The sequence below is a fragment of the Pongo pygmaeus genome, chromosome 11 (assembly GCF_028885625.2).
Source record: "Pongo pygmaeus isolate AG05252 chromosome 11, NHGRI_mPonPyg2-v2.0_pri, whole genome shotgun sequence".
In the NCBI taxonomy this organism is placed as follows: Eukaryota; Metazoa; Chordata; class Mammalia; order Primates; family Hominidae; genus Pongo; species Pongo pygmaeus.
The window spans coordinates 98,072,863-98,094,246 of record NC_072384.2 but is presented as its reverse complement, the minus strand read 5'-3'; the positions used below and the strand labels follow the sequence as shown (position 1 = coordinate 98,094,246).

Below are 21,384 nucleotides of genomic sequence, written 5' to 3'. Positions count from 1 at the left end.
AGGGAAATAAAGTACTTAATGAAACCATTTATAATCTATAATCATTTTATTAAAACAGCATTTCCACTAAACACTTTACAATGAAAAAGTATAGTAATTTACAAATAGCTTAGGGACTGAGCTCTAATTAATCTCTTAAAAAAAAAGACTTGACACCTCAACATATTTATACTTTATTAGCTTTGCTATCAGGAAACCTTGTAAAAAGTGAGAAAGGCAATCCATAATGAATTCACTACACTTAATTTCATATTATCATCCCTAGGTGGTTTCTTAACAACACTTGCATGAATTGAGAGAAAGTGACAGCTAGTCTTATCTATGAGAATGACTGTGTTCATTATTACTTTAAGAACTTCCAAGTAAAACCACTTTATGTTCAAAAATGAAAATCAAAATAAGGAGGGTAAGAGCATCTCACCTTTCCAAGAAGTTTTAATTTTTTCAAAGGGTTTCCACATTTGTTTTCTGTTGAGATCTCTGAAGATTTGAGATGAGAAAATGTAAGACACAGGAGACTGAACAACATGCCAAAAACATAAATCAGTGGCAGAGTCAGATGCCAAACCCAGGTATTTCTAGTCCTGGTGAAATTTTTTTCCTTTAAGTTTATACTACCTCTGCATTTTACTACTATATTTTTCTAGTTCCCAGTATATTTTCTCACCCTTCACTATGGGAAGGAATACAAGTTTTACCATTATTGATATTTTCCCTCACTGAATGTTGAATAAAAAGAACTGTTACTTACACTAATTATCTCTTCCCAACAGTGCTATATTACTTGGCAAAAATGCTCCTCAAAAAGAGGGCCACAAAGGCCAGGTGTGGTGGCTCACACCTGTAATCTCAACACTTTGTGAGGCCGAGGCAGGTGGATCACCTGAGGTTAGGAGTTCGAGACCAGCCTGGACAACATGGTGAAACCCTGTCTCTACTAAAAATACAAAAATTAGCTGAGTGTGGTGGCGCACGCCTATAATCCCAGCTACTCAGGAGGCTGAGGCAGGAGAATCACTTGAATCTGGGAGGCGGAGGTTGCAGTGAGCCGAGATTGAGCCATTGCTCTCCAGCCTGGGTGACGAGAGCAAAACTCCGTCTCTAAAAAAAAAAAAAAGAGGGCCACAAAAAAGAGGACATGGTATGGAAAATTCTTCATATTTTGGAATATTTGAAGTTCTTCAACATATATTTATGGAGTCCCAATTTAGTGCCAGGCACTGAGCTGGATATATAGTGCATGTACTGTAATGGCACCTGTAGGAGAAAGATATATTAAAGGATAATCACACAAACATGTAATTTAAAATGATAAGAACTGCTCTGAAAGAAAATATGGAGTATTTTAGGTAGAGGGGAACTAATTTAGACTGCAGTAGGGTACTACGCATCCCCTGAGGAACTAACACAAGCTAGGCAAATTGCCAGGCAAATAGTGTGGGAAAAATATGCCATGCAGAAGAAACAGCACGGGAAGAACCTGAGGAGACTCCACTAACACAGGCCCCTACAGCAAATGCATAGGAGAGGAGGGAGGAAATGAAATGAAGCTGTGGCAGGGGGCTGTAAAAGCCATTTTTTATAAATCTGGAATTTATTCTATGGAGGTTTTAAGGCAAAGAAGTGAAAGTTCTTACATTTTCAAAAGAAAAAATATATCTAGCTGCTAGAGAATGGATTTGGAGATACAAATTAATGGAGTAACCACTTGGTGATTGCATGAGAGTTCCGAGTATACTGAACTAGGGTGAGAACAAGAGAGAAGTGGATTTATTTGAGGAGCTACTGATAAACTGGGTTGGGAGCAATGGGGAGAGGGAGAGGGATCCCCAGATCTCTGGTTTGGGCAACTGAGAGGCTGGAGGAGCCACTTGTAGAAACAGAGAAGTCTATAGAAGGAACAGATTTGTAAGTGGCTCTAGAGTATTGAGAATACAATTGTAAATAAGGAAATAGATCCTAAGATAAACCTCCGAGTTCAAGATAAAAATTTGGGATTTTGGAACTGTCAGGTTATTAGTGGTTTTCGAAATCATGGGGCTGAATGAGATAACTTAAGGAAAGAAGGCAGAATAAAAAGAGAAGAGTACTTAGCAGGACCTTTGAAAATGTAGAACATTTTGAGCTTGGTTAGGAGAAAAGCTAACAAAGGAGAGGGAAAATAGTGGTATTGGTAATCTCAGGATTTCCACTAAATAAATCATATTCCCTGAAATTTTCAGTAATAATAATTTGTAACCCTCTGATATTTGGTATAATTAGGAATTTGACATGATTACTAATATTATATAATAAAAGTGAACAAGCTATTTAGAAATAAAATTGTTCATAACACTTTTTCCTTGTCTCAAGCTTAAAGAGATATTCAACCTAAATGTAAAAATGGCATAATATAAAAATCCCTCAGTGTCTTATCAACACCTAAACTGGCAAAAGGCAAATTAAAAACATGTTTTACATCCAACTTTGTATCCAAGGTGAGGCAGAGACTGATATTTTCCTATAGTTTAATCAAGGGAAAACAGGCCCTTTAAGTTCTATTAAATTATTTAACAGCCACAAACAGATGCAATAATTCATTGTTGGCAAAACAAATCATTTTCTCTTCTTTCTCAACGCCAATAAAGCAAACATTCGCAAGTGCTTAATCAACATCCTTCCATAAGGCCAAACAATACAACCGTTTTATGAATGACAAAGGAAACATACATTAATAGGGTGACAGAATAATGCATCATTGATAAGCCAAAGATTTGGGAAAGTTTAAAAAATGATTCTGAAGGATATGGAAAACAAAAATTTACCATGATTCTGAATGTGAATGTCATTTCATTGAATTGACATTTACCAAGCAATTGGCGGAGAGAATTTTATAAGAAGAATTAGGTTATTTAGACTTGAAAAGCTTTCTGACTTATTTATTTGGTCTGGAAAGTTGAAAGCCTTACTCATCCTGGATTGAGAGTACCCCTTGGACTAAAGAAGTTTTTTTAAAGAAGTTTCCTAAAGTATTCTGGCAAGGTGGCAACTATACCAATCCAGAAAGGACTACCACCAAAGAAAACGAAAAACTTAGATTAATATTATTCTGATTTGCTAAAAATTTCCTTTCCTTCAAATAGAGTGGAGCTTTTCTCTCTATCCTAATCTTAGAGGATATTGAGTGTGTCCATTATTCCCTACAATGCAGTCTACAGAATGTAGGTTTGGGTATTTGCATAGTCTATGTTCTTGAAGACTACATAAATCTTGGCTGCCCCTCAGTCTTATTCTGCATTTCAAAAATCCTAATCCCTTGAATTTTCTGTCTCCATAAGCTTCTGTCTCCATAAGCTTCCCTATACCAAATCGTCCATTGAAATTATTTGCTCCAACAATTCATTTGCTGAGGATAAATGGGTGCTCTCTTGTCTGCAAAACATAAAGACTTTCATTCAGTCTTTGCTTTAAATTAGTTAAAATCCTATAGAAGAAGTACAGTCATAAATGAATCACAGTTAATAATTAATACAATTTTGGCAAAGTTCCGCAAAACTAAAATAGTACTCTCCTTTTGGCCCAGGAAACAAATTTTACTTAAATTTTCAAACATACTAAGACTATAACAATGGTGCGGTTAGTGGGAATCAATAGCTTCCTAGATTTTGTAGTTAAATTTGACCTCAACAAAATGAAAATTATTAAATTATATAGAATTTCTAATAGATTATAAAGTGAACATTTTAATTGTGGCTAAGCCTTAAATTACAAGCACATTAAATAGAGAATAAAAACATAAAGTTCACTGTTATTTGCACTGGTAATATGGACAAAATCTATTAATGCCTAAGAGAGGATAGAAATGAAGATTTTTTTTGAGTTGCAAACTAACCTCTGTTAAATCCCTGAATTAAGGAGCTCAATCTGATGAATAAAGTAGCAACCTAGTCAGTAAATCTAAGTCACATTTGACTTTTGATGAGCTTATGGAACGTAAACAAACTAGGATATAAGGCACTATAATGGAACTTGGAGGAGTAGGGACTTATGTTTTAGTTTTGTTAATTGCTCCATCCTTAACACCTACTATTATTATATCAACTTTCTTATTCATAGGTTTCTTGCCTGTCTCCCAGAGCTCCCTGAGAGTGGATATCCCCAGTACCTGCCACCATGCCTGGCACCTCTCAAGCACTCAATAAATACTTGTTGAATAAAAGTTTGTAGAAATCCTATAGCTATGTACTATGATGATTACTAGCTTATTGAACATTCCTATGGCAACAGAACGGGCCCTACGAGGTGAAAGCAAGATTGGAACCCAGATATCTGACTCCTGGGGTACTTGCTCTTAACCACTACTCCAGGAGTTCAATTCTATGGGAACACTATCTCCACATAAGGCTTCTGCCTGAACATTGGATTTTACACTCAAATTGGCTTTTCTTTTTCAAATCATCAGAGAGGATAAAAATACTTCCCATGAAAAGCTGATGGAACACAGTATACATATTTAAATAATGGTATGAACCCTAAATGCGATGGCTATGTTTCTTTCTTAGAAACCTAAGTTTACAAATATGTCATTAGTCATGTGTGTAAAAAGAGCAGGTAGCAATCATTTTATCCTCACTGACATGAAAAACAGCTCTCACATGATTGGTTTCTCCATGTCAACATTATTTTCCTCTTTTCAGTATCTGAACTTTCAGAATCTCGACAGTAATGATTCAGACAAAGCATTCAAATTAATCAATGCTATCATACTTGTACAGCCAAGTGACCTTTCTCTTCTCCTTGCAAAGTAAACAGTTAGCTTGACTTTTAATACATTCACTTTGAGTTTGCTTCTGATTATGTTGTTTTGCTGGGTTCTGGTTATTCTAGGACACAGTTATTACTTTGCAGACCACTCACTTTCCCTTGAACCTACTTATCAGCCTCCTCCTTGCTCTCATTTCTGCCTCCTCCTTCTCGGTTTCCATCTGTGCTCCATATTTATTCAAGGTAGCATTTAAACCCAAGCATAATATATATGTATGAGTGTATAAATTCATTTAAGGATATTTTTAAAAATTTAAAATAAGGAGGAAAAAACTCAGTATAGTATAGTATTAAGTACTTAGTATAGTATTAAGTAACTATACTAAAAAATTTCCAGCTATTAAATGAGACTGGAACCCAGATGTGTCTCATCTCAAGACTACATTCTTTCCACTACATCAGTGGTTCCCACAGTGTGATCTTTGGACTGCCAGCAACAGCATCACCAAGGACCTTGTTAAAATTGCAGACTTTCAGACTCTACACCCACTGGATCTGGGGGTAGGGTTCAGAAATTTTGGGTTTTAATAAGACAAGGATGATTCTGATACACCCTTAAGTTTTACTGCATTACATCATTGGTCTCAAACTTACCTGACTATAAGAATCACCTGAGATAGCTCATTGACTTAGTATATTCCTAGGTTCTACACATCTGATTCAGTAGGTTAAAGGGGGGAGGCCAGGAATTTACTTTTTTAACAAATGATAGCCTAGGCTCACCCCCAAGTGATTCTTATGGTCAGGAAAATTTGAAAACACTGCATCAAATCAGAATATTCAACTTCATACACTTGTGAAAAAAACTAGACATTGCATTTAATTATATGATGGTTCCATGTTAAGAATATAAGGATACTGAAACCGTGTGTTTTCAGCACTTGAATTTTAATTCCATTATTAGTTCAGAAAAAAAGAGGAAGGGTATTGCAATATAATAGGGAGTCACCACTTTAAATGTGTTAAGAAATATTATTTTATATAAGCAGTTCTAGAGAAGTATATATAATTGAGTTACGTATAAATTGTAGGTAACTGAGAAAAGTCCAACCTCCATTCAAATATACAGAAGTTAATAAAGAAGCTTTATTTACATAATAAAGGATTTCTTCCTTTAAGAAAGAATTTATCACAATTGTCTTGTATAAATCTGGAACTCCCCTAGAATAGATAAAACTTGTCTTCTAATGCACAAAATTTATCAGAAAGGATAATCTTTGCCATTTCAAAAAAATAACGTGTAAGTGAGACAAATAATTTGAAGGGCAGGTTTGGAGCAGTCTGGGGCTTCCTTTGAATCTTCACTTTATTTCCTGGAATTAGGCTCCAGAATCTTACCATGTCCTAAACAATTCAAATTTCTGACTAATGAATTGTAGCAGTTCAATGTACTCAGATGAAGAGGAAGGGAGCCATCATTTATTAAAGTCCAAACACTGCCGCGCTAGACAGGATGGAATACATTTCTTCTCAGTATTGTGCAATGTGTATGGAGGGAAAAAGTAAGAATCAACATACCTATTGACCCTTATAATACATTTGCAGCCAGGCGCAGTGGCTCACACCTATATTCCCAGCACTTTGGGAGGCCGAGGCGGGCAGATCATGAGGTCAGGAGTTCGAGACCATCCTGGCTAACACGGTGAAACCCCGTCTCTACTAAACATACAAAAAATTAGCCAGGCATGGTGGCTCATGCCTGTAATCCCAGCTACTCAGGGGGCTGAGGCAGAAGAATTGCTTGAACCGAGAGGTGGAAGTTGCAGTAAGCCAAGATGGTGCCACTGCACTCCAGCCTGGGTGACAGAGTGAGACTTGTCTCAAAAATAATAACAATAATAATGACACATTTGCAATGGAGGAATGATTGGATAATTCCTAAATCAGTGCTTCCCATTATCCCAGATCATATACCAATGAAGCCAGCTTCTCCCGTTCCCCTTCCCTCCCTTCCCCTCTTAGGCAACAGCTGTTCCTCTCCCTGCCCACCCTCCTTCACTGCTGGGGGCTGTTAAAGAGGATTTGAACGGTTAACATCCCTTTATAATGTGTAGGTAGTACAAATCACACTGGAAAACATTATTCACACCTCAAGCATTTCCTAGTGTTCAAAAAACAATAGAAATTGTACCTGTAATATATAAACGTATTGAAAGTTACTAATTAACAGAGTGCACATTTTAGATAAAATGTTCACATCTTTATAACACACCCCCACTCCCACCATGATCAGTGGCTTTCAGTAATCATTACTTTCACTCCCACACACTGAGTTCCTAATTATAATTATCTGTAATCTTTTTTTCACGAGCAGATGGAACTAGAATTCCACAATGGGACATATCCATTGCTAATCATTACACTTGGCTGGGTCAATTTGCAGTCCTTACTTCCAATTGGGATTTGTTTACCCCCAAAGTAGCTTATAAGAAAAGTTAAATAAAAAGTTTCATAGAGTTGCTGGCTTATTAGGGTTAATAAATACTTTCAGCTAATAACTACAATATTTGACACATCAATATCAGTGCATTGATCCTGAGACAATCCGATTAACATTCCTTATGTTCATTTTACTTAATGGTACTTTAAAGGAAGGTGGCATTTTTCAAGTCACCTCAAGGGATGACATCTACCACTATTTTATAACAAAAAAAAAAATCAACATTATTTCTTCAAACAAACAGTGATGCAAAGGTAGAAAGCTCTGATCAATTGAACCTAATTATTTTCAAAACATAAATTTGAAATATATTAATTATTTTCAAAACAAAAATGTGAAATATATTAATTATTTTCAAAACATAAATTTGAAATTGCTAATCAAAAAGTTCTGTACAAAAGTTTGGGGCAGTGAAAAGAAAGGAAAGAAAGAAATCCATCAAGATTCCAAAAGCATGTACATGTGTGTCAATGCATTCCCATAAACTATCTCCACGGACAAATTGACAGCATGATGGTGAACTGTAGGACTGAAATGTTCCAACTCGGCAGAGCTACTGTGTCAGCTCAGCAGGAAAATTCATCTGAGACCAATTCAACAAGCAGTACATTTGTGTTTAACACTACAACATTCAGCAGTCTCCACACCCAGGAGTTTATATGTCTTTGCTAAATTTAACATCTGTAATGACTTAACACAGAGACAGCTTCAACTCACTGATAATTCACATATCTCTATCAAAATTAGATCATAAATTTTCTGCTGAATTTTGAATTGGGATCCACTGCCCTTTACCGTAGTCACTTAAAGTTAGCACACTTCTCGGCTGTGAAGATGGCAGGAAATGAATGGACAGACCATCAAAGGTTTTGTTTCTCCACATTTTAAGCGCATGGTCATTTCTGATTTCTTCATTTTTAATGAAAAAGAAGTGAGAAAAGCCAACTAGTGATCTTTTTCACAGGACTCAAATTCAGTAGGGTATCAGAAGCTTGTGAGCTGTCAGCAGCACCTGTGGCTCTTGCATTTATACACAGGGAGGGGACACTCCAGGCCCATAACTGTATGTGCAGTCAGATAACCTCGTGCAGCCAGATAACCTTGCGCTGCCCTGCCAACCTGACACCTTTAGAGATCAGTTTAAACATGGCCTGTCTCCAATTCCACAGCCCAAGACAGCGCAAAGCCTCTCTGTCCTCGTGCATCGACGGAATTCCTGCAACAAAAATGCCGTCTCTTTCCTAATCTGTTTGCCTGGGCTACCTCTATTCTCAAAGGTTTCCCTGCTTGCAAAACAGAGAATTCAGAACCCTTCCCAATTTCCTGAGAAATCCACACATAATTAAACTCCATGATTGTACTTAAAATTCTGAGTGTGTGTGTCCTGGGTAGAGGAGGCAGGGGGCTCGCTTGGCTGAACCCACTCTCCCATCCTCTCTCAGCTTTCTCGTCCCTCAGTGCCAAAACTACTTTCTTCCAACTACACAAGGCTCCTTGGGGTGTCTTCTTCTCTGTCAAGCAAAGTACTTCTTCCCCCACAAATGAAATGCCTTGCCTAAGTAAAAGAGATGATGTCTGTCAGGCATAGTTAACCTAAAGATAATTTTCTACCTCAAAGTATGTAAAACATACAATATAAAAATCAACTTTACTGGTAATATACAGAAACCAAACAGATGTTTCCAGATAATAACATCCTGATTCTTCATATATTTTTTAATAATGAGATACATCAAATTTAAATATTTGATTTCTTTTTATATGTTCTAAGACTTTTCATATGTATCAACTCACAAATCAGAAAGAGAATTTTGTCAGGTCATGTTGTCCCTTTTCACAGGTATACATGTTTGGAGGGGAGCGTTGGCTATGCCCCAAAGCTTGAGTTGGTCTCTGATGGATAAAGTCATACAAGAATACAGGAGAGTAGCCAGAATAGGGAACCTGCTTATCCAGAAGGGGCAAATGGCAGGACTGCTAAGTATTCAGGGGGTAGTAATTATATGAACTCAGCTAGAGCTCCTGATTCCTGTTGGGGGTTATAGGCAATAAAACAGTATATATTAATGACACCCACAGTAAGATGCACTCAGGATTCTCTTAGGTTAGTTCCTTGGAAATCCTTAAGAAAAAGACAAAAATGAAAGTCATATCCTGCTCTATAATCTGTTTTTGCATGAGTATTTAATGTGCATAGTTTTAATTCTGTCTTCAGCCTGACTGAAGGAATTGCTAAAATGGAATGAAATAGAATAAAATAAAATAAAGCAATCATATGTCTTTATACTAAAATCTAAAAAGAATGGAGAATTTTCCAAACTGACCTATCTATATAAGACATATATTTGGATAAGTAAAACAGCTATTTTTTAGATCGCTATGATATCTGGTACAGGTAGATAGAGCAACTTGCTTATATAGAATATAATTAAACTAGTTCTTAATTATATTTATTAATATGATTAAAATTGTTTATTATAATTGTTAATTTTATAAACTATATCCCTCAAAATGATTTTTTAAAAATGTTTACAGAAGCCAAGCAGTCTGGTAATTGCATGTGTTTGATCTTATTAAATGGCACTTTTTATTCCTGAAAATTCTTTTCTATGATTTGACTATAATTTAACATTATTTTGATGTATCGAAACTTATACACTAAAATGAATTCTTCCTCCTTTACAGTAGACACCTTGAGAAGAGATATACTTAATTTGGGATGCAGCCTTTGATTAAAGGTACTGTTTTACTAAAAATTAAAATTTTATTTATAGAATTGTAGGAAAGCAATGTCCATATAAAACCGACCATACAGAAGGACATAAAATGAAAAGTAAAATTCAACCAGTATCACAAAAATGCAGAGGTATCACTATTAATATTTTGCCAAATATCTTTCCAGCCATTTATTTATATGAATATGTTACATAAAGAACAAACGACTACAAAAATACCATCATACTATATCTGCAGTTCGAAAACCAGTTTTCACTCCACACTATATCAGAGGCATCATTCAAAATAGGTAAGTTTTAAGTCACATAGTATTTATTTGTTGAATCCCTCTTTGATGGATATTTCTATTTTTTTCCAATTTTTCATTACTATGAACAACTCTGCAACAAGCTAAATGCATTTTCAGAACACAATTTTGGAATAATCTTCTAAGTCTGACACATAGACATCTGCAGTTTTAGGAAACTATACTTCTCTAAGTGTATCTTTCCTTGGAAATATTTAAGTCTTTCAAAATCAGGTCTAGTTAATAAGAGTAGCACTATTTCTCGCCAAACCTAGCTGTGACTGACAGAGGAAATTCCTTGTAAAGCACTTGGAGTTCCATGCATCATACTTTTTTGGTGGTAGTATGATAGAAAAGAGCATAGACCTTGTCAGGCAGATCTGTTTGTTTTTATAAGTAACTTTTTATTGAAGTGAGCATATATACAGAAAAGTACACAAATTATAAATATACATCTTGATGGATTTTCACAAAATATACTGGGTAACCAAAACTGATATTTTCTCCTTTTATTACTGCTTTTCTATTCACTATGTAATCTTGGATAAATCATCTCTCTGCACCTTTGAAATGGGCATGACAATACCTGCCTTAAAGGTATACCGAGAAGACTAAATGAAACAATGTGTACAAAGCATCTAGTAAATAAAGGTTAGTATCCTCCCTACTACCCCCACACCAGGGAACAGGTCCTGGCCACATCCTCACCAGCTCCTCCTGTCCTTCAACCCAGCACCATCAAGAGCCTGGAATGCCTTGTTCCCCAGACTGCTTTCATTATGAACCTCTCCATTATAAAATAAGTTCTTAATACTGTTTGAAAGGAATACAATCACATCGAGGACTCTAATTTAGAACCACAGAGTATTAACTCCTAAAAGATAAAGAGCTCATCTCCATTAAGAAAAGTGGTTGTTCGAATGATTCACAAGTTTAATTCTGCTACTTGCCAAGCATTATTAAAAATATAATGAAATGCAAAGCTCCCTGAGTTTTCACCAGGGCACCCACACATGCCAAGTGCAAGTCTCACTCAGCAGCTCAAAATGTGCTATATCCTCAAGCATAAAACCCTATTTTTATTCAAAAACCCCAAATCAAGGTTGTGGATAGCATTGATTGAAATGGAATTCATCTTTTGCCATTGCTGCTAAAGCTATCCAGGTGCTGAATGTGGTGTCCAGGGGTGCAAATCAAAGTCAGCAATACCCAACACTTCAACAGGTCTATCTACACTGTGAGGTCTCAACCATCACTCAGGGACTGCTCTATCAAGACAAAATTTAGTAATGCAGTAAGCACACTGCCAAATGCTAATAGTCACAAAAGAAAATAGTGCAAAAATAATTTTGTTAAAAAACAGCTACTATGAATCTATATGCCAGGCTCTCTGTTATGTAAGCTCTTTACACACATGATCCTATTTCCCCCTCACAACAGGTCTTCGTGGTGGTTTCATTATCACCATTTTGCAGATGAGGAAACTGAGACTTTGAAAGATTAAGTAACCTGCCCAAGATCACGAAGTGGAAAGATAAGTTGAGATTCAAATCTGGGTCAAAGGAGAGATAGCTTAAATGTAATCCTAGGTCTGTCTGACTCAGAGGACTTGGTCTCTAAAAACTACATAGTACCAGAAAAGTCCCACTTTGTCCCACTGATGTTTGCATTCCAATCAAACACCAATCTTTTAAACTAATCGATTTTAAACTAATCAATCCTTATGGGGGGGAGGGAAACAACTTGATATTGTAAGGATAAGAAAAAAATTATTAAACCAAAAGCCTTCCTGATGAAAAATTTTGTTGCTAGAATTTTTCCAGTTGTTTTCTTTTTAATTAGCAAGTAATTAATAGTGTGATAAACAACATGAAGACAGAGAAATGTTATTGAAATGGTTGTTGTCTATAATAATTTTCTCCACTTCTTTGAATGCTTTTAATTTTAAAATTGAAACACCGGCATCTTAGTGTAACTCCCTCTCAATTTGAAGCCAAGAAATTGTGGAAATTTCAAATGGAAATTTAAATAATCCCTTTATCTCCAAAACCAATTATTTTTCTTTCCTACTTGGAACCTGCCCACCCCATTTGACTTCCAGCCGTAAGCTTGGAGGTTGGTTGGAAAGCTGTAACGAGCTGAGGCTGCCAGCATGTCAGGTTCCATTGTGTGTATGTGACTGCTGATCAGGGTGATGAAACAGGGATTAGTTCATCCCTATCACTACAAATAAATGTGATTTTATGACAGCACTGGAGCTTTCATCATTTATTTAAAAGGAAAGAAAAAGATGTAAAGGTGGCTATACAATCCTTATCATAAAAATCTGTTTGCTCCCTGAGATCAGCAGTTGATTTTAATTTTATATTATCTACATCGTTGTGAGATAAAAAGCCTTATTAATGTAAACATCACCCCAAGGAGAACCATGCTTCATGCTTCACCTCATCATATTTTAGAAGTACATAACATAAATGGTTTTCTCCAACTAAACCTAATTCACTCAGAGTTGAAAAATAAATAAATAAATAAAAGGTTTGAGAAACTACAGAATATTGATGTATTTAAGATTCAAATGAATCAATTATTCAATTATCTGGAGACTATCTGGAAATTAGATGTAATGTGATACTCCAAGAACATCTGCAATAGATCTTTCTCTCTCTCTCTCTCTCATACACACACACACACACACACACACACACAGAGAGAGAGAGAGACAGAGGCTTTGACCAGCAGTCGTTGAGGTTTGTGAATATTATGGTTTTAAGAGTTTAAATCAATTGGTTTATGCATTTTTCAGCCCCAAGTTCCTACAAAACAGGAAACGCTATATTTGCAGAATGCAGGTCAGAGCACTAGCTGTTTCTTCCCAGAACCTTCGACCTGTACAACGTGACTAAGAAGTATTTGGGGAGAGAGTTTAGGAAGGGTTTCCTGTTTGTCTTCATTTATTAGACTCTTCTCTTCTTTCCCAACACACATATACTATATAAAACATCATGAATGCCATATAATGTGCACCTTCTGATTTGCCAAAATGTTTTCATATTTGTTTTTCATCTGAGGTCATTTCTTAATATATCTAGATATTGTTCCCAAAGATGTGGAATCATTTCTCTCCCTCAGAGATCATTATTTTCCATAATGCCCCAGTACATTGAGGAAGTGGATTCCAGCTTGCTGTAGCAATGTTGGCCATCCCCACTATGAACTATCTTAACCCACAGGGAAATCAAAATCTCAAGTATCTGCTGTTTTACTTATTAAGTCTGAACCTAAAAGCCAGTCCCAAAACTGTCTCTGAAATTTTGCTGGCCATTTGGAAGTCAATTTTTATCTCCTCCCACAGCACTCCTCTTGCAAATGTTGCACTGACAAAGGGAACAGCCTGCTCATCTTGGTCCCTTGGTAAAGAGCTGCTGCCCAACTGGCAAAGAATGGGCTCCTATTCTACTCCCAAAAAAGTTACAGAGATGGGGCTGGAGTCAATGGTGTTAGATGTGTTCCAGGCTTAGCAAGCCACCAGGGGGCATTCCCTTCTGGGCCACACACTGCTGTCCTCTCTGAATTTTGTTAAGACTTGTCTTGTGGCCTAAGATGTGATCAATCCTAGAGAATGTTTCATGTGTACTTGAGAAGAAGGTGTATTCTGGTGCTGTTGGATGGAGTATTCTGTATATGTCTGTTATGTCCATTTGGTTGAAAATGTAATTTAAGTCCAACACTTATTGATTTTCTGTTCAGATCATCTAAACAAAAAATCAATAAATATTGGACTTGAATTACACTTTTACACCTATGTGTAAATGTGTGAATATTGTACTTGAATCACATTATTATATCTACATATTTAGGTGTTCTGATGTTGGGTGCATACATATTTGCAATTGTTATGTCTTCTTGAGGAATTAACCTCTATATCCTTATGTAATGACCTTCTTTGCCTCTTTTTGTAGTTTTTCACGTAAAGTCTATTTTTATCTGATATAAGTGTAGCTACCCCTGATCTCTTTCCTCTGAACTTTTTTTACCCTTTCCCAAGAGAGAAAGGCAACTCCATAAATACTCCTGCAGCTGCAATACACTGAAGTGGGAAAGGCAAATGGTTCAGAGGCAGTGAAATCACGAAGTTTATCTTCTTTGACATGCTCTACACAAAACCCATAGCTTCTATATCCAAACCAGTTCCCCTTCCAAAGGCCTGTCTTCAACAATGGCAGTCACAATTATCTGAATTGCTTGATTTCTCCCGATCTTTTCCCCGTCTATCAGGTTACTGCTCTCTTTCTCCTTTGGCAGGTCTCTCCTTCCTTTCTATTTCTATCACAACCAGCCTAGTTGAAGTATTTCAGCTCACAGCTAGATTACCGAAATGGACTGGATCAATAAGGATCCAATGAGGGAAATAGGAACCACTCCAACATTCTAAAAAGAGGGAATGTAATACAGTGAATTGGATATATCATTGCTAAAAGAACTGAGAAGCCAAAAGAGAATAAAGAGGCAACCCGGAGGCTAACAACTGCAGGTAGCTACTACCACTCCTTGGCTGGAGGGACAGAAGGAGAGGGTGGTATTACCAGCACCAAAGGGCCAGAGTCATGGAAAAAGCTGGAACCACAGTGGGCCTGTCTTACACAAGCTGGAGCCACAAAGCAAACACAGCAGCTGTGCTTGCCTGCCCGTCTCCTGCCAGTGCCTCTCATTGGCTAAACCCAGCTAGGAAAGAGCTAGGAAATCAGCCTGCAGGGGTTGAACCTTCAGCCATGCAGATAATGGAGTGGGAGAAAAGGAATAGATCTGACAGCAAAAAAGGCCAATGATTAGTTCATAAGATAAATTCACTCTTACATGTAGCTCTCACTATAGATCACTGACTTCCCATTTTATATAATGAAATATAGCCTCAAGAGGACAAGTACCAAACCGAGGGTCAAAGTACCAAACCTAGGGTTCTATCCTGCAGCCCAGGCTAGAACTTGAAGGTCTCTCAGACCTAAAATCCCACTTTTTCCCAAGTCTCCACTGCCTTCTCTTGTCAGTTGCCCTTCGGCTACAACATTTATACCATCGTGGGCTATGTATAGCATATGATTACTTCTAAATAATAAGCAGAGACTATAACTGTAATCTCAAGGCTCCAGTCTTCTTTCAGGCTGAGAATGAAGGGGGAGGTACCTCATTTTATTTAGAGGCCTCCAGCACCTTGAGGAGATACTTAACCTAGTCAGTCCCTTCTCCCCTGCCAGGCCAAGGCCCAGAATCAGCAGAGCCTGTCTTACCTGGAATGAGTGAGCACTTTCCAGGTGGGATTTGAGGAGACACAGAAAAGGCCCCACAGTTCAAAATGATATTCCTTATTTTTACTCATTGCTTCATTTCACAAATATTTATCAAAAATTCTATGATATCCAATAAGGACTATGGGAAACCTGTATTGGTTGGTGCTGAAATAAGGCTTCCAAAATTTATGTCAATTAGTGTAGGGTAATGGTTTTTTCTTTTCTTTTTTTTTTTTTTTTCAACCTCTATAGCTATAAAGACGAAACAGAGTGAACTCATACCACCGGAGTCTGCACACTGCCAGAGACCACCAAAGAGTCCCATTTTAAGCTATCTCTTGCTTTTTAAAAATGCATAAATTTTACATTATACCCCACAACAGTTCCATTTTAATCTAAAAAATAGTGAGATTTGGGCTGGGCGCCGTGGCTCATGCCTGTAATCCCAGCACTTTGGGAGGCCGAGGCAGACAGATCACGATGAGGTCAAGAGATTGAGACCATCCTGGCCAACATGGTGAAACCCTGTCTCTACTAAAAATACAAAAGTTAGGGGCTGGGCGCGGTGGCTCACGCCTGTAATCCCAGCACTTTGGGAGGCCAAGGCGGGCGGATCATCTGAGGTAGGGAGTTCGAGACCAGCCTGACCAACATGGAGAAACCCTGTCTCTACTAAAAATACAAAAAATTAGCCGGGCACGGTGGCGCATGCCTGTAATCTCAGCTACTCAGGAGGCTGAGGCAGGAGAATCACTTGAACCCGGGAGGCGGAGGTTGTGGTGAGCCAAGATAGCGCCATTGCACTCCAGCCTGGGCAACAAGAGCGAAACTCAGTCTCAAAAAAAAATAATAATAACAATTATCTGGGTGTGGTGGCACGTGCCTGTAGTCCCAGCTACTCGGGAGGCTGAGGCAGGAGAATCGCTTGAACCCAGGAGACAGAGGTTGCAGTGAGCTGAGATCGCGCCATTGCACTCCAGCCTGGTGACAGAGCAAGACTCTGTCTAAAAAAAATAAAATAAAATAATAAATAAAAGTAGGATTTGCCAAAGAAACTTCCAGTCAAAGCAATTTTCCAGGATAAAATGCCATGGTAACATACCTAAATTTGAAAAACTTGGGCATAAAGTTTTGCATCCGGCTAAAAATGTAAATAACCCAGAGAAGGGCTGTTTTTTTAAGATATGATCAGGGGTTTTGTTTGTTTGTTTTTGTTCTTCTTGATATGAATGCGGTTGGAAGATATTACATATTCTTAAAGTGTAAACAAGAATATAAATTTTCAAGTAGAAAATTATACGTCTAATTTTCTTCTAATACTATAAGAAAGTAGTGACATCTATAAATCATAGACTCATGTTTATCATAACCATTAAAAATATAAAACTGTAATATGTTAGCATTAGGGGAAGCTGGATATAGAGTATATGGGAACTATTTTTGTTACCTTTATGAATGTTCTATTAACCTAAAATGTTGCAAAATATAAATTTTTTCTCAATCCTCTGTATTTTTAAAGTCCCCATAGAACCTATGGATTGTTTTTCCCTAGATATGGAAAATCCCTGTATTTGTTCCTTTTGTTATCCATTTTTCAGTTCCCTTTCTGATGAGTTTGTTCTCCTTATAATTTTCTTGTATCTCTGACCCTTCAATTTGATTTCATTTTGTGTTCAAGCCAGGAAAACCTACCAATTTGAACTTGAAAGAGACAGAACTCACTTAGCACAATTTTCATTCTTTACATTGTCGTTGTACCACGTTAAAATGTTTTCCCTTCAAATAATTATACGGCATAGCACTTTGAAATATGATCATTTGCAGAAACCCAATTTCAGAAAATCAAACACAGCTCACGAAGGTGCTGACTGGATAACAAACTCAATCCAGGATCATAGATGCCTCTAAAGAGATAGTTGCCAGATGTTCTTTTGCATATGGGAGAAGATAAAGAATTAGGAAAGAAGAGGCAAAGGAGAGAACAATCACAAATGAAGACAGGGACTTTTTAGGGGAAAAGCTAGAAGGGGAATTTTTAATTCCAAATAATTTCCTATCTGTCAAACTGGCCAACTGATATATGTAAGTCTTAACTTAAATATCACCACCTAAGCCAAAGGAATGTTGTGAGACATATTTTAAAATATTTGTCTGTCATACAGCACACAAAACAACCTTTTAGCATTCAGCTTTGAACTGAAAAAGTTCTAGTAAGTGGTGTATTTTTTTTAATCAATCTCAAGGTTCCCAAAATGATTTCTTTACTACATCTCCATTTTATATACTCAAATAGATGATATCTTCTTTTTCTTTTCCCTTTTTCCCTTACTCCTCCCCTGCCGTCCCCACAATCCCAGCACCCCATCTCCTGAGACATAAGAGGGATAAAGGATCCTCAAGTATCTACATATTAACAATGTACTGGGTATTGAAGAGTTACTTTTACTTTCTTGTTTAAGTTTGTTTTCCTCAAGTCTCTTATTTCTTCCAATCTCACCTACCACTGTCTACAAACAGCCATGAAAACGTACAGAAAAAAAAAAACAGGCCTCGGCAGACAGATGTCCTGAATATTAAGCTGGAGCTGTTTCCATGCTCCAACCAGGCAATTGTGAGCTAGAACCTTTTCTGTGTCAGACTGCACACTACAGGAGGCCAACTTCCAACTCACGAAACCTCACCTCGTTGCCCTCCTCAACCAGTCCGGCCTGCAAAGACCCATACTCGTCTAAGTGCTGGGGCATTTATCCTTTCAAAGCCTTTCTCAAAGCTTTCATACAAGGTCTTTTAGGACACAGTGGCCCCGTGGGTGATAGATGTGTCCATCAATTCTTCATATTTACTAGTCTTTTAGTTACACACAGACCAGCTTCCTTGGCATCCTCTTGCTGTCCTCTCTGCAGAATCTTTCAGCCACCCAATCCATCATCACTGGCACTGGCTCACCAAGTTTCATCGTTCAATGGAAGTTGTCATCTGTTAACATTATTAAAGTCAGGGACAGTGGGACCACCACACAGTTGTAAGCTGGAGGTGCCAAGTTTCACTCAAGAGGCATGAAAGATGCTATGATTTACAGCACTTCTAATGAGCTGGGGATTTCTGGACCTATAGGCACCTGCTGCTTTTGTAGCCTCTGCCAGCTCCACCACGACACCCTGGAGTATTGGACAGCACCAGCTAACCCCCTTATGAAAATTTATGGTTAAGCTATATTGAAAATCTCTCTCTGCCATCCACCTTCATTAAAAAGCAACACTAACACTCAAAGTCCATTGGGATATGTAAGAGAAGGGGTCTTTCCTTTGCTTTTTCTTCTTTCTCTCTGTGGCTTCTCTGAAAAGGAAAGAGACTCCCAGCCAGCTCCATAGTGACATAAAATCAGGAGGCAATTTTATTTATTTCCTGTCTACATCCTACGCTCTTCTATAAAAGATTTAGAACAAAGGGTCAAAAGGCTACAGGTGCTGTCTATTATGAGAGAGGATTTATGCTGTTGCATCTTAGTCACTTGATGTTCCTTTCCCTCCAGGAATGTGATTTGTCTTCAGTTGCAACTTGGAGCAGAGCAAAACAATCTCAGTGATTCCCAAACCAGGTAGACCTGTGCACACCACTTGGTCTCCCTATGATTCACTCTATGAGATGTCACTGAGCATTAAACACTCAATCCCATAATGTAACGGAATCACAGAAACTAGGCTGACCCAAGTGGTGCCTTAGTTCCCTTATGTTCCACCATTCTCCCACCCTCATCTCCCCTCATCTTTCTTACTATGCAACTAATCCACTCAACTTGAGGCATAAGCCATTCACTTTGCCCAAGTTCTTCTTCTACACAAACCATGCTCATTGCTGAATATGGTCTGAAAGCTTATGCTCCCCAAAATTCATATGTTGAAACTTAGTCCCCGGTGCAGTGGTATTGGGAGGGGGGCAGCTAGGAGGTGCATATGGTTAGTGCCTGGTTATTTGTTCCTTCCATATCTCATGTTGAAATATGATCTCCAATGTTGGAGATGGGGCCTAGTGGGACGTGTCTGGGACATGGGGATGGATCCCTCATGAATGGCCTTGTGTCCTCCCTGTGGTAATGAGTTCACAGGAGATCTGGTTGTTGAAAAGAGTCTGGGACCTCTCCACTCTCTCTCCTTCTCCCTCTCTGTTGTTCCTTATCTCACCATGTGATGCACCTGCTCTCCCTTCATCTTCTTCATGACTGGAAGTTTCCAGAGGCCTCACCAGAAGCCGATGCTGGTGCCATGCTTCTTTGTACAGCCTGCAGAACTGTAAGCCAGGTCAATCCTCTTTTCCTTATAAATTACCCAGTCTCAGGCATTTTTTTACAGCAACATAAAATGGACTAATACAGCGCCCTTATAAAAGGGTCTGAGAGAGCTTGTTTGCCCCTTTGGGCCATGTGGGAACACATAAAAGGTATCATTGATGAGAAACAGGCTCTTACCAGACACCAAACCTGCTGGTGCCTTGATCTTGAACTTCCCATTATCTAGAACTGTAAAACAATAAATTTCTGTGTTGTCTATAATTTACCCAGCCTAACATATTTTGTTATAGTACCCCAACAGGACTAGGAAACTCATTCAAATCCCAGAGTCACCAACTTGCTTCTTTATAAAGGCAGCTTCATACTTTACTCAGAACAGAAACTGAGAGAAAGTCCAATATTCTCCATAAAGCTTTTCCCAGTTAGTCCAGGCCACCACATTGACCTCTGTTTTTATTTTTATTTTTTGACTCTATGAAATTTTGTGGTTGGCAATGTGTAACAAAATGGTTCTACTACAGAAGGTTCTTAATCTGCCACCACTCGCATGGAAGAGTTATGCAAGGAGCGTACCTACTTCTGATTTTAACCTCCCTGCCCTCTGATAGCTATTTCAATATAGAGCAGAAACACTCCACTCTTTAAAGCTGGGATCTGCTTTATTATAATGCAAGACACTCAAGATACAAAACCAAATGTAAATGACACAAGTTACCAATGTATCATCTTGTGTTATTTATGTTCACACCAATTTATAATTGCTTCTAATGCCCCTTCCAAGATCACCCTTTTCCCCAATATATGTTCAACTGTGTGCCATGTTATTTATTCCAGCTTCATTTAGTCCTTGAAGACAGATTTTCAACATGTTTTAATCCCAAGCCTCCCTACCTAGGTCCTGTTAAAATTGTGTTCTTCAGAAACAGTTGTGGTGGCATCCCTATAAACTGATCATAGAACTACCTGAAATTACTGCATCTTTTGGCTGGGCGTGTTGGCTCATGCTTATAATCCCAGCACTTTGAGAGGCCAAGGTGGGCGGGTCACAAGGTCAAGAGATTGAGATCATCCCGGCCAATGTGATGAAACCCCATCTCTAATAAAAATATAAAAACTAGCTGGGCCTGGTGGCGTGCACCTGTAGTCCCAGCTACTCAGGAGGCTGAGGCAGGAGATTCACTTGAACCTAGGTGGCAGAGGTTGCAGTGAGCCGAGATCGTGCCACTGAACTGCAGCCTGGCGACAGAGCGAGACTCCGTCTCAAAACAAAACACACACACACACACACACACACACACACACGCATCTTTCCTGGCTCATACTCAAGCAAGCCTAGTACATCATCCTTTCTGACCCCACAATTTCTAGAAAAGCTCTAGATTCCTTTAGAACCCTGGCTAACCTAGATACAACCATATAACTATATGGCACAAAGTTGATGTTCCCATTTCTAGACGAAAACATCAAAACATATCCTACTATATTAGTATGCTAACATTGTAATTTTGAGAACTTTAGAACTCTGACTCTGACCACATTAAAGTGA

The 21,384-nt window shown here is 38.0% G+C and overlaps 1 protein-coding gene across 3 annotated transcripts in view; it reads right to left on the bottom strand.

Moving 5' to 3' along the window:
* Positions 1-21,384, bottom strand: part of PLCL1 (phospholipase C like 1 (inactive)) — a 356,308-nt gene that overhangs the window by 88,305 nt on the left and 246,619 nt on the right. Inside the window, exon 1 of one of the 3 annotated variants that reach the window (XM_063647789.1) lies at positions 422-460. The exons of the other annotated variants lie outside the window; for them this stretch is intronic. The gene's annotated coding sequence lies outside the window, so the exon portion shown is untranslated. Of the gene's footprint in view, positions 1-421; positions 461-21,384 lie in introns of those variants that run through there. 3 annotated transcript variants of the gene reach the window in all.